The 12,850-nt window shown below is 39.6% G+C and overlaps 1 non-coding gene and 1 pseudogene across 1 annotated transcript; one reads left to right on the top strand and one right to left on the bottom strand.

Moving 5' to 3' along the window:
• Positions 1 to 2,509: 2,509 nt before the first annotated feature.
• Positions 2,510 to 3,250, bottom strand: LOC111830470 (annotated as a pseudogene).
• A 4,266-nt stretch (positions 3,251 to 7,516) lies between these two features.
• Positions 7,517 to 7,623, top strand: LOC111830825. The gene has a single exon (XR_002834154.1). It is a non-coding gene; the product is annotated as a small nucleolar RNA R71 (small nucleolar RNA).
• Positions 7,624 to 12,850: the final 5,227 nt, after the last annotated feature.

Raw genomic sequence — 12,850 nt, 5'->3', positions numbered from 1 at the left:
TAAACTCAGAAAAACTACTCAGATCTGGAGTTCATCATGAAGAACATAAACCCAGAAATAATTGAATCTTGTATAACTAGATAGATAATGATATAAGGAGCAAGATATTGTAAAGAAACAACTCCAAATACTCAATAGATCAAAAGATATAAAGATTACAAGTTTTCTGGAAATGTTTGGTGGCTACATAGAAAAACCCTAATGAAAACTCGTTTTTTTCTTAATGACCTAAGAGGTCTATTTATACTAAAGGCAGGAGCCCTAAAACAGAAAAGACAAATTACATAGTCGTTTAAAGAGAGCTCGGTCGGGTGCATGTAGGGCTCGTTCGAGTCCTCTCTCGGCTCGTCCGTGTTCAACTTCCTCCTCTGAGTCCGGGTGCTTGATCGTGCTCGCTTGGTCGGGTTGGACACACTCGATTGGGTCCATGCTTTGTAGTGTCCGAGTGTGCCTGTTTTTGCTCTAAAATGCAGATGATATGCAAATCCCTATGGTAAAGATCCTAGATGCAAAATATAATGCAAAGAGACTAGAAATTCTAAGAAGTAGAGATCTAGACATGCAATTAATGCACAAAACATATGCTTAAGAGTATAAAAATATAAGGTTATCAACTCCTCCAAACTTATTCTTTGCTTGGCCTCAAGCAAATTCAAAGTAGGGAGAGAGGTTTGAAGGTGGGGACTCAGAACCAAAACTTGCTGCAAAAGAGTTTAACATCAATGTCCTAGTTCGTAACTCTAGAATGCAATTCAAAGGCTGTACTCTGAAGACTTTAGCCATTCCTATTTCAACACAAGATGTCATCAGCCACATAACCTAGACAAGCAATCAAGTCAGCCATCCTTATTAACATTCATTAAGTAGTAATAGTGAATCCGGATGTGAATTTGAATTTAAACTCATTTGGCTAGGCAAGTAAAAGGTTTAAGAGATAAAGAGAGTCTCTTTTGGGTGAGGGTTTAATCAGTTAAGTGCTGGGATCTCTCTATGAACAAGATTGAGCTTTTGAGAGAATGCTAAAGGTAAGGACCAACAAATGCATACATGAATAACATCTCGACTACCCAAAGGAACCAAGTGACATCCTAATAACCTAAGCCCATATGATCCTATTCTACCCTTTAATTCTTTTCATCCCAATTTCCCTTTTTCTCTATGTCTAAGGAGAGTTTCTTATGATAAACTGGTGGATAGGGGGTTCCTTTATAAACACTATGGTTCTCTTTCTTCTTAATACTTAAGACATAGAAGCGTTTTGCTATCTTCACACTTTTCTCTCTTTCTTTTAAAATCCATAACCATTTCTTTTCTATACTTTGCATTCCCCACTTATCATTCACTAGAACCTTGAACTTTTCTGAAACTTTTACTCTCCTAAAGACTCAACTTACTTCCCTTTTCTTTTCTTTTCTTTTCACCATCCCAAATAATCCCAAAACCCAAGTAGAATCCATCCTAGTCCTATATGATCCGAAAAATGCAAATCAGAACTACTCAAGACCCTATTCCTGTCGGCACAAACCTAACACGTTCTCTTAAAGCTCAATCCCAAAAAATAGGCCTTCCACTCAAAATTAAAACAAAGGCTTGAACGAAAGGTTAAGGTTTTTGGGTGTGGTTAACTGGTCAAGGTTATGACCAGCTACTTGGATCAACAAGAGAGTGGTAAAAAGAGGGAAAGAAGATCCAAGTATGTATACAAGGTATCCATGAGTTGAAAACAAATCACAACCAGATAATTATCAATTCAAGTTAAGGTTCTTATAAGTAAAGGATGACATCATATCAAAGCAAGCTTCAGTTTAGACTAGAATTCAAATCATGCGATCAAAGAATGGTGCGGTCTCATTTCAAGCTCAAATGAAGCATTAAACAACTATGAACGAGGGCATTGGTGTTAAATCTAATGAAACATCAAGTTCTTTGGTTATAATCATCATAATCCCCTAAAGCAATGATCCTAAATGCAACATCCCTAAATCAAGACTAATATGTAAATGCAACTATATGAACACTCTATTTTTAAAGGAATTTCTGAAATTTTTCAAATTTTTAGGTGCTTTTGATGCACATAGATGAATGCAAGACTAGATGCTAAAAATTCGAAATAAGAAAATAGAAAACATGTCAAATGCTATCCTAAGCTCTCCCCCAAACTTAAATTACACAGTCCCTTGTGTAATAAAATCTGAAGGAAGACTTAGGATCAAAATGAATATATAAAAATGCAAAGCGGTATTTACAAAGGTGAGGGTAATAGAAATACCTCTTGGGTGGTCCAAACCACGAGCTCATGACGTCGAGGTTCGGTGCTACATGCTCGTCTTGGACGTTGTCAGTGTTGACTGCGAGGTGATAGGTTGACCCGACCGGGCGTGATGAGCCGCTCCCGGTTCTCTTCTGGTTCTGAACAGACTTCTCCTTGGATCGAATGATTAGATAGGATGCTGGTATGGTATTGACAGTGGTGCTATTGGGACTTCCTCCCAATTGAGCTTGTTTATAGTCATTTAGCTGGACTTTTAAATCTTCCAACTAATGGTGGATTTTGGAGAGGTACTGAGCACCTCTCTGCAATTTCCTCATTTGCTAGATATCTCTTGATTCGCTGACCATTCCCTGTGAATTATGTCCCTTCTTTGTCTAGCAGGGTTATTGCACCATAAGGTCTGACTTCTTTTACTGTAAACGGTCCAGACCACCTCGATTTCAATTTCCCGGGAAACAGTTTCAGCCTGGAGTTAAAGACTAGTCCTTGATCACCAACTTTGAGCTCTTTCTTTATTATCTTCTTGTCGTGGAAAGCTTTTGTTCGCTCCTTGTAGATTTTTGCACTTTCATAAGCATCAAGCCTTATTTCTTCTAGCTCATGCAGATCAAGGCTTCTCTTTTCTTGAGCTGATTCGATGTCAAGGTTGAGGAGCTTTGTTGCCCATAAAGCTTTGTATTCAACTTCCACGGGGAGATGACAAGCTTTACCGTATACCAATTGGAATGGAGTTCTTCCTATCGGTGTTTTGTAAGCTGTTCTGTATGCCCAAAGGGTTTCGTCTAGCTTCATAGACCATTCTCGCCTTGAAGTTCCGACGATCCTAGATAAGATATTCTTTATCTGTTTGTTAGAGACTTCGACCTGGCCACTGGTTTGGGGGTGGTATGCGGTGGATACTTTATGTTTTACCCCATACTTTCTTAACATCCCGTCGAAGACTTTATTAATGAAATGGGTTCCTCCGTCCCTGATCATTGATCTAGGAACGCCGTACCTAAGGAAAATTATGCTTTTGAACATCTTGATGACGACCTTGTGATCATTGGTTGGTTACGCGAGAGCTTCTACCCATTTTGAGATATAATCCACTGCCACTAAGATGTAGGTGTTACCATTGGAAGGAGGCTTGAACGGTCCAATAAAATCTATTCCCCGTACGTCGAAAATTTCAACTTCTAGTATTGGGTTTTGGGGCATCTCGTTTCGTTTTCCAATGTTTCCCATTCGTTGGTAAGCATCGCACTTTGTGATGAACTCGTGAGCGTCCTTGAATAGTTTTGGCCACCACAGTCCTGCTTGTAGCACTTTTTGAGCGGTTTTGAAGGTGGAAAAGTGACCTCTGTAAGCGGATCCATGACAGTGCTCAAGCACTCCTTGTAACCTCCTCTTCAGCTATACATCTCCTAAACAGAGAATCTGATCCATATCTTTTGGGATTTCACGACAAACTTTATAGTTAACAATGTCAGCATACCATGACACATATTCTGATCCGATCTGACTACACTAGAACTCTAATTCTGACGCGAACGTGTCTGCTGCTTCTCTCTATAATTCGATCTCCAAAAGCTTTTCCTCAGGCATAAAATCATCTATTGGGATGGTGTCTTCAATCCTCATTCTAGACAAGTGGTCTGCTACCCCATTTTTTATACCTTTCTTGTCAACTATTTCCATATCAAATTCTTGGAGTAAAAGAATCCACCTCAAAAGCCTTGGTTTGGTGTCCTTTTTGGAGTAGATGTGTCGGAGGGCTGCATGATCGGTGAAAACTGTAACTTTAGATCTGACGAGGTAGCTTCTAAACTTCTCAAAGGCGAAGACAACCGCTAAAAGTTCTTTTTCTGTTGTTGCATACCGTTTTTGGGTCTCGTCCAATGTTTTGCTAGCATAGTAGATGACATGGACCTTCTTATCAATCTTTTGCCCTAAAACTGCTCCTACTGCATAGTCGGAGGCGTCACACATGATCTCAAAAGGTTGACTCCAATCTGGGGCTTGGACAATTGGAGTAGATACCAATGCTTTCTTCAACTCTTCAAAGGCTCTTAGGCAATCATTATAAAAAACGAATTCCTGCTATTTCCAAAGAAGCCTAGTGAGAGGCCTTGCTATTTTCGAGAAATCTTTAATGAATCTTCTATAGAACCCGGCATGTCTTACGAAGCTTCTTATGTCCTTCACTGTTTTAGGTGGCTGCAGTTGAACCATAATTTCGATCTTTGCCTTGTCTACTTCTATCCCTCGTTCTGAGATCTTATGTCCCAACACAATTCCTTCTTTAACCATAAAATGGCACTTCTCCCAATTGAGGACTAAGCTTGTTTCCTCACACCTTGCTAAAACCTTGCAAAGATTCAACAAACACGAGGAGAACGAAGAGCCATACATAGAAAAATCATCCATTAATACCTCCACCGTCTCCTCTATTAGATCCGAAAATATAGAGGTCATGCATCTTTGGAAAGTTGCAGGTGCATTACATAGACCAAAAGACATGCGCATATAAGCAAAAGTGCCATAGGGACAGGTGAAAGTTGTTTTTTCCTGGTCATTTGGGTGGATAGGGATCTGAAAGAACCCGCTATACCCATCGAGGAAACAATAGTAGGGATAGTTTGCAAGTCTTTCTAACATTTGATCAATAAATGGCAAGGGAAGTGGTCTTTTCTTGAAGCGGCATTTAACTTCCTATAATCTATGCACATTCTGTGTCATGTTATGGTTATAGTGGGGATTAACTCATCCTTATCATTTTTTATAACTGTTATCCCCCCCTTCTTAGGAACGCAGTGGACAGGAGAGACCCAAGGGCTATCGGAAATAGGATAAATCACCCCAGCATCAAGAAGTTTCAGGATTTTCTTAACAAATTCCTTTAAATTAGGGTTCAATCTTCTATGAGGTTCTATGCTGGTATAAGATTCATTTTCTAAACTAATCCTATGCATGCATAAACTGGGAGAAATTCTTTTGACGTCATCTAAGGAATATCCTATGGCCCTCCTATACTTCTTAAGTTCTTGTACTAGCAAGTCTAATTCATTGTTATTCAGGCTAGCATTAACTATAACATGATATGTAGAGTTAGGACCGAGGAAGGCATACCTGAGCTCAGCGGGAAGAGGTTTGAGTTCAACTTTTGGTGCCTTGAGCTCGGACCAGTCATCCGATCATATCGAACTTAATCCGCTCGGGCTTACCAATGGCTGAGTCGAGCTTATAAGCTCGACCGGATCGTTACTCGGTCGGGTCTGATTTGGTTGAGGTGACTCGATCGGGTCTTTGCTTGGTCGGGTCTGGTTCTCCATTAACAACTCAGATGACTCAACCTTGTAGATCGTCTTGTCTAATCTTCCCGCTCTGGGTAGCTCTTCAAATGGTTCCGCGTGGTCAGCAACTTTGTAAAGGTCTAAGCCATCACTATAGTTTGATGTCTCTTTATAAAAGAAATTGTCAGCATTGCCTTTCGTGAGAGCAGTCTTCAAATGATCTTCTTCCGTCAATTCTTCCAGAAATTCACTGTTTAGTGGATCCATTTCCTCCATTATGAAGGCCTGTCCATTGATGGTTGGGTTTCTCAGTGTGCTCTTTATGTCGAAATTCATAGTTATGTCCTTCCCAAGATTCAGGTTAATCTTTCCATTACGAACATCGATTATAGCACCAGCTGTGGCTAGGAATGGTCTCCCAAGTATCAAGGGGTCTTTAGGTTCCTCATCCATTTCAAGGTTCCTCATCCATTTCAAGGTACAAAATCCATAGGTACCTCAACTTTTCTGATTATGACTGGAAGTTCTTCTAGCAAGCCATGTGGGAGACGGACAGATCTATCTGCCAGGATGAGTGATATATTGCAGGATTTGTATTTGTTGAAACCTAGTCTTTTGGCAACGGAGAGCGGCATGAGGCTAACCGAGGCTCCTAGGTGACAGAGGCATCTAGCAAAGAAAAGTGGTCCCAAAGAGCAAGGGAGCGTAAAAGATCCTGGATCCTTTAGCTTCTCGGGGACTTCCTTCTTTTGGATAATAGCACTGCACTCAAGGTTTAATACTACCGCTCCCTGAACTTCCTTTAGTCTTTCCATGATTGCGTCCTTCAAGAATTTTTGATAAGGAGGTATGTGAGCAAAGGCATCTATTAAGGGCATCTTCAGTTCAACGTCTTTAATTTGTTTATCGAATTGAGCATTGTATCTTGCAGTTATTTCCTTTTAAAAACCTGCTAGGAAAGGGTAGTCGAGGTTTATATGGAGGTGGGATGAATCGTTTCTTTTCGGGGTCTTGCCTTTCCTCAACATCACCAGCTTGGTTGGGCTTGATCTTGACCCGATCGTGCTCGAGATGAACCCGATCGGGCTTGTTTGTCAACTCGGAATCCTTCCCCTCTTGGTCAACACTGTCCTCAGGTGTTGGTTGGACTCCTTCACGAGGTGGTCGAACACGACCACTACGGAGGGTAACGGCATTGGCAAATTCGTTTAGTGGTGGATTATGCGGTTTCGTACCGTGTGTGGACGAGGATGCAGAAGTGGTTTGCCCCTTTAGTTTGATAATACGTTCATAGAGGGTGGTAAACTTATCAATAAGCGTTGTGAAAGAGTGGGTCATGTCATTGCGGATCTCCATCAGTAGTTTGCTGTATTGTTGATCGCTGTCGGTTTGACTTTATAGGATTTTGTTGACAATTGCCTGGACGTCCCGTGCTTAGGATTGTTGTTGAAGTTGAATAGCTTGTTTTTGAATAAAGCCAGCAAATGGCTTGTTCTGGAACTGTTGTTGTTGAGGCGTATAGACTTGATCTTGAGGGTTTGCAACGTTGGTGCTTCTATAAGAGAGATTCATGTTGGGTTTATACTTGTTGTAACCCTTTTGGTAACCTCCTTGATTCTGGATATAGCTTACCTCCTCAGTATTGTCACATTCACCATCATTAGGTTGAGAGGTATCCTCCTCTTGAACAAAGTGAACATTCTTCTGTTGGTTCATCAAAAACTTATCGAGCTTGTCGTTAAGTGCCTTCATATCCTTCTTATACTTGTCCTCTTGGTCTGCGTTGCCCCGAACGGTTCTGTCATAATCCTCGTTGTACGTTCCATCGGACTGAGTCAGATTCTCCACAAGCTCCCAACCATCTTCAACATCATTGTTTAGAAAATTACCATTTCTAGCAGTATCGAGAAGTAGGCGAAACTTTGGTAGTATCCCCCGATAGAGTGTACTAAGCAGAGACTCGTTGCTAAAACCGTGGTCAGGACACTGTGACTGATAGCTTTTGAATCTCTCCCATGCTTCATAAAAGGTTTCATTGTTGCACTGAGCGAAGCTAGAGATGTCGTTCCTCAATCTGGCGGTTCGTGTATTGGAGAAGAATTTGGATAGGAATGCTTTCTTGCACTCCTCCCAGGTCGTGATTGATCCGGCTGGCAAGGACTTCTCCCATTGATGAGCCTTGTCGCCTAAGGAGAAAGGGAACAATCTCAGCTTGAACCCATCTTCGCTCACCCCGTTGATTTTTGTTAAGCCACACATTCGATCGAACTCATCGAGGTGATCGAGAGGATCCTCCATTGATAATCCATGGAATTTATTTCCTTGTATCATTGAAATGAGGCTGCTTTTTATTTCGACGTTGTTGTTTTGTACTGCTAGCGGGACTATCCCTTGTCTAGTGGTGTGGTTTCGTGGGGCATCACCGGCTCCGATTAGGGTTGGGGCGCATGGTGGAGGCTCCATTTCCACTTGCTGAGGGTTGATGTCTGATGCTTGAACGCGTTGCTTTCTGAGTTGTCTAGGCAAGCGGTCAATGTTGTTGAGGTAATTGAGTAGGTGCTGGTAGCCCTTGGATCTAGTGTGCATGCAAGGTTGCTCGATCAGAAACACGTGGTAGGCTCGATCGGATCTACAGGTGGCTCGGTCGAGTGCAGATTGTAGCTCGGTTGAGTGCAGAGTGTAGCGCGGTCGAGTACAAAGTGTAGCATGGTCGAGTGCAGAGTGTAGCTCGGTTGAGTGTACCTGAAATGCAAGACAGACAAGTAGCAAAGGTAGAAATCAGTAATCGAATAGAAACGAAAGTAAAAGAACTTGATCTAGATAAAACTGGGATCCTAAATGGAACAAATAACATCCAAATGGCAGCGGCGCCAAATTGAAACAAGGTTTTTGTGTGCTCTTGGAGTTCAATTCCCCAATGTGATGTAGCATAAGAGGTTATCGGTCCAAATGGATGTATTGTAAGCAATGAGGATATAGCAGAACTAATCAAGTCAAGTCAAGCAGTTGAAAGTATGGTTTAAAGAACTCTAATGCATAAAAGTAAACTAAAGAAGCAATACTAAAAGCAATAAGGAAAGCAGTTAATCAATCAGATAGACAAGGGTCTTAAGGATAGGCTAATGGGGTGATGAGTCCTCTTAATCTCTTTGGGATGCTTAACATGCTCAGATGCTCAGATAGATCTATTCCTAGACAATGAACCACTTAACCTAATCAGTCCAATCTCTTGGCAAAGATTATTAGATCTATAGCACGTCGTAATCTCAACTTTCATTGATGAAACATACTATAAATAGGCATAAAGAACAAACTCATTAATGTCAATCTACTCCTTAACAACCAATCTCTTGGGTAAGTAAATAGATATCTGGCATTAGTTGACAAGACATTCCATTTGAACACTTTTTGAGTGTTGGAATATCTAAGATCTAATCCCACATGGTTAATGCTAAGATAGCATTAGGATCTCCTAATCCAGAAGGTATCTACCTAAATCTATACTTAAGCAACCCTAGAAACTAAGATTCCTCATCACCTAACCCATCCTCTAAACCCAGAAAAACTACTCAGATCTGGAGTTCATCATGAAGAACATAAACCCAGAAATCATTAAATCTTGCATAACTAGATAGATAATGATCTAAGGAGCAAGATATTGTAAAGAAACAACTCCAAATACTCAATAGAACAAAAGATATAAAGATTACAAGTTTCTGGAAATGTTTGGTGGCTATAGAGAAAAACCCTAATGAAAACTCGTATTTTGCTTAATGAGCTAAGAGGTCTATTTATACTAAAGGCAGGAAGCCATAAAACAAAAAAGACAAATTACAAAGTCAGTTTAAAGAGAGCTCGGTCGGGTGCATGTGGGGCTCGTTCGGGTTCTCTCTCGGCTCGTCCGTGTTCAGCTTCCTCCTCTGAGTTCGGGTACTTGATCGTGCTCTCTTGGTCGGGTTGGACACACTCGATCAGGTCAATGCTTTGCAGTGTCTGAGTGTGCCTGGTTTTGCTCTAAAATGCAGATGATATGCAAATCCCTATGCTAAAGATCCTAGATGCGAAATATAATGCAAAGAGACTAGAAATCCTAAGAAGTAGAGATCTAGACATGCAACTAATGCACAAAACATATGCTTAAGAGTATAAAAATATAGGGTTATCAACTCCCCCAAACTTATTATTTGCTTGGCCTAAAGCAAATTCAAAGTAGGGAGAGAGGTTTCAAGGTGGGGACTCAGAACCAAAACTTGCTGCAAAAGACTTTAACATCAATGTCCTAGTTCGTAACTCTAGAATGCAATTCAAAGGCTGTACTCTGAAGACTTTAGCCATTCCTATTTCAACACAAGATGTCATCAGCCACATAACCTAGACAAGCAATCAAGTCAGCCATCCTTTTTAACATTTATTAAGTAGTAACAGTGAATCCGAATGTGAATTTGAATTTAAACTCATTTGGCTAGGCAAGTAAAAGGTTTAAGAGATAAAGAGAGTCTCTTTTTGGTGAGGATTTAATCATTTAAGTGCTGGGATCTCTCTATGAACAAGATTGAGATAAGGAGAGTTTCTTATGATAAACTAGTGGATAGGGGGTTCCTTTATAAACACTATGGTTCACTTTCTTATTAATACTTAAGACATAGAAGCGTTTTGCTATCTTCACACTTTTCTCTCTTTCTTTTAAAATCCATAACCATTTCTTTTCTATACTTTGCATTCCCCACTTATCTTTTACCAGAACCTTGAACTATTCTGAAACTTTTACTCTCCTAAAGACTCAACTTATTTCCCTTTTCTTTTCTTTTCTTTTCACCATCCCAAATAATCCCAAAACCCAAGTAGAATCCATCCTAAAATGCAAATCAGAACTACTCAAGACCCTATTCCTGTCGGCACAAACCTAACACGTTCTCTTAAAGCTCAATCTTTCCACTCAAAATCAAAACAAAGGCTTGAAGGAAAGGTTAAGGTTTTTAGGGTGTGGTTAACTGGTCAAGGTTATGACCAGCTACTTGGATCAACAAAAGAGTGGTAAAAAGAGGGAAAGAAGATCCAAGTATGTATACAAGGTATCCATGAGTTTAAAACAAATCACAACCAGATAATTATCAATTCAAGTTAAGGTTCTTATAAGGTTAAGAGTATAAAAATATAGGGTTATCAACCCACAATCATTTTAGAGGCGGTAGCATCACAAGATCTTTAGATTTGGCACGCCTTTTTTTGAGAGCATGTATCATATTGCATATTATGATAGTAGAAAATGATTGAGATGGATACACCCAGTTTGATGTTTCAGAATTCCAGCAAGGAGAAGGCAGCAGAAGTTCACAAGTGGATATGACGTATTTTACAAGTATGCTGTCAAATCTAGGCAATATTATCGGCATTCGAAATCAAGTTCGTGATAAGAAAATACATGAACAATTAAAGGCTGATTTGGTCAAAAATATATGGCACAAGTTTGGCGCATCTCAAGATTTCAACTAAACGTTTCATAATGTCATCTCTTTATTTTGTATGTTTTAAATTTTGTGTAATGCAGTCAATTTTAATAAAATTTCTTTTGTACCAGTTAATTTTAAAATTGCTTTAAAATTTTGTTTTACTTAAAACCTATTATTTATCAAACCAAAAAAAAAAAAAATTTTGGTGAACCCCTTATGAAGTTCACCAATGGACAACCAAAAATTAAATTAGTCCTAACAAGTTCTTAACTTTACATTAATCATCATTTATTAATAAAAATTATTAACAACTCCATTAATAAGTTTGCTGTTGGAGATGGTCTAACAAAGATTTAGGCAAGAGTCTCCCAGACTTCAGCTGTAGTCGTGGCTCGTGACACCGATGGTTGAACCTGAGTAGTAATGGCGCCCAGCAATGCGCTCAGCTAAATGATGACGTGAACAGAAAACGGTCTTGTTTCTTCCAGATCAAGAAGTCAGGATTCGATATAGTCACGTTGTGTGCCGTTAAAGTTGCAGGAAGTGCGAAAACAGAGCCATCAAGATATTCGGCAAGTTCATAGTCATCAATCGAGGAATGGATCTGCATACTCCACTACAAGAAAACACGTCAATATCCTACGAAAATTCCTAAAAATATATTGGTAGGAAGAATTACTTACGGAAAAACTTCGGAATTATGACGAAAACGGAATGTGGTAGGAAAAACGATGAGAAATTTACTACGACTAAATGTGTCAGAAATTGGTAGGATTTTTTCCTACCAAATTCTTTTAAACAATAGATTTGTAGGAACTGGTGAAGGAAAAGAGAAGGAACGTGAAAGGAAAACGCGCGGAGAGAAATTGGTAGGAACATTTCCTTCTAAATATCTTCGACATTAAAATGGTAGGAAACATCTTAGGAAAACGGAAGATATATAGAGGGAATTAAGATGGTAGGAAATCTGAAGGAAAGCATTTGTAGGAAATCAGTAGATATATGGAGGGAAATAAGCTAATAGGAAATCCAAAGGAAATTGGAAGGTTACTAGTCGGTGGGAAAATAATACAGCGCAAGTTGAGAAATAAGTGCGGTTGGTGGAAAAATATATATTTTGGTAGGAAATATGTAAGAAACAGATATTGTTGTGCCTATATAAAGAGTCGAACGTTTGTTATGATAATCACACAAGCTCTCAATTTCATGCATTTCTCTATCATACATCTATATGCTCTTACGAGTTACGAGTGAAGGTTTTTTTAAAGAAAGTTCTGAGAAATTTTTATTTTTTTTCTTAAATTTTTTTTTCATATTTCACGAGAAATCATTTTAACATTTTCTATGAACTATTTTCGGTCATGGTTGGACAAAGACAGATTTTATCGCAACGGCATGCTGACGAGGGACTATGCAGCTGGACAAATCATTCTCCTTTATTTGCTGCAACTAGAATGATGAATATAAAGACATATTACAATTTCCTTGAAGATTGTGTAGATGCTTGGGCAGATTTCGTAAAAGAAATATAGCCCGAAGATAACATCTCACCAGCTTCTTACACTGAAATTGAAAAGCTTGTAGCTGGTCTCGGTTTGCCATATCAAATGATCGATGTTTGTATCGAAAACTGTATGATTTAATGGCAATCAGACGCATACTACATAGCTTGTCGATTTTGTGGGAAGCCTCGGTTTCAAAATACTGGTGGAAGGTCTCGAGTACCATTTAAGCGTATGTGCTATTTACCTATAGCAGATCGGTTGAAGCGATTATATCAACAACCCCGAACGGCTGGAGCTATGAGATGGCATCACGAGCATGCAAACCCTGAAGGTCAGATTGCCCATCCC

This window comes from Capsella rubella, unplaced genomic scaffold, assembly GCF_000375325.1.
Source record: "Capsella rubella cultivar Monte Gargano unplaced genomic scaffold, Caprub1_0 scaffold_5, whole genome shotgun sequence".
Taxonomy (NCBI): Eukaryota; Viridiplantae; Streptophyta; class Magnoliopsida; order Brassicales; family Brassicaceae; genus Capsella; species Capsella rubella.
Note: the sequence above shows the minus strand (reverse complement) of the source record. Positions and strands in the feature narration are given on the sequence as shown.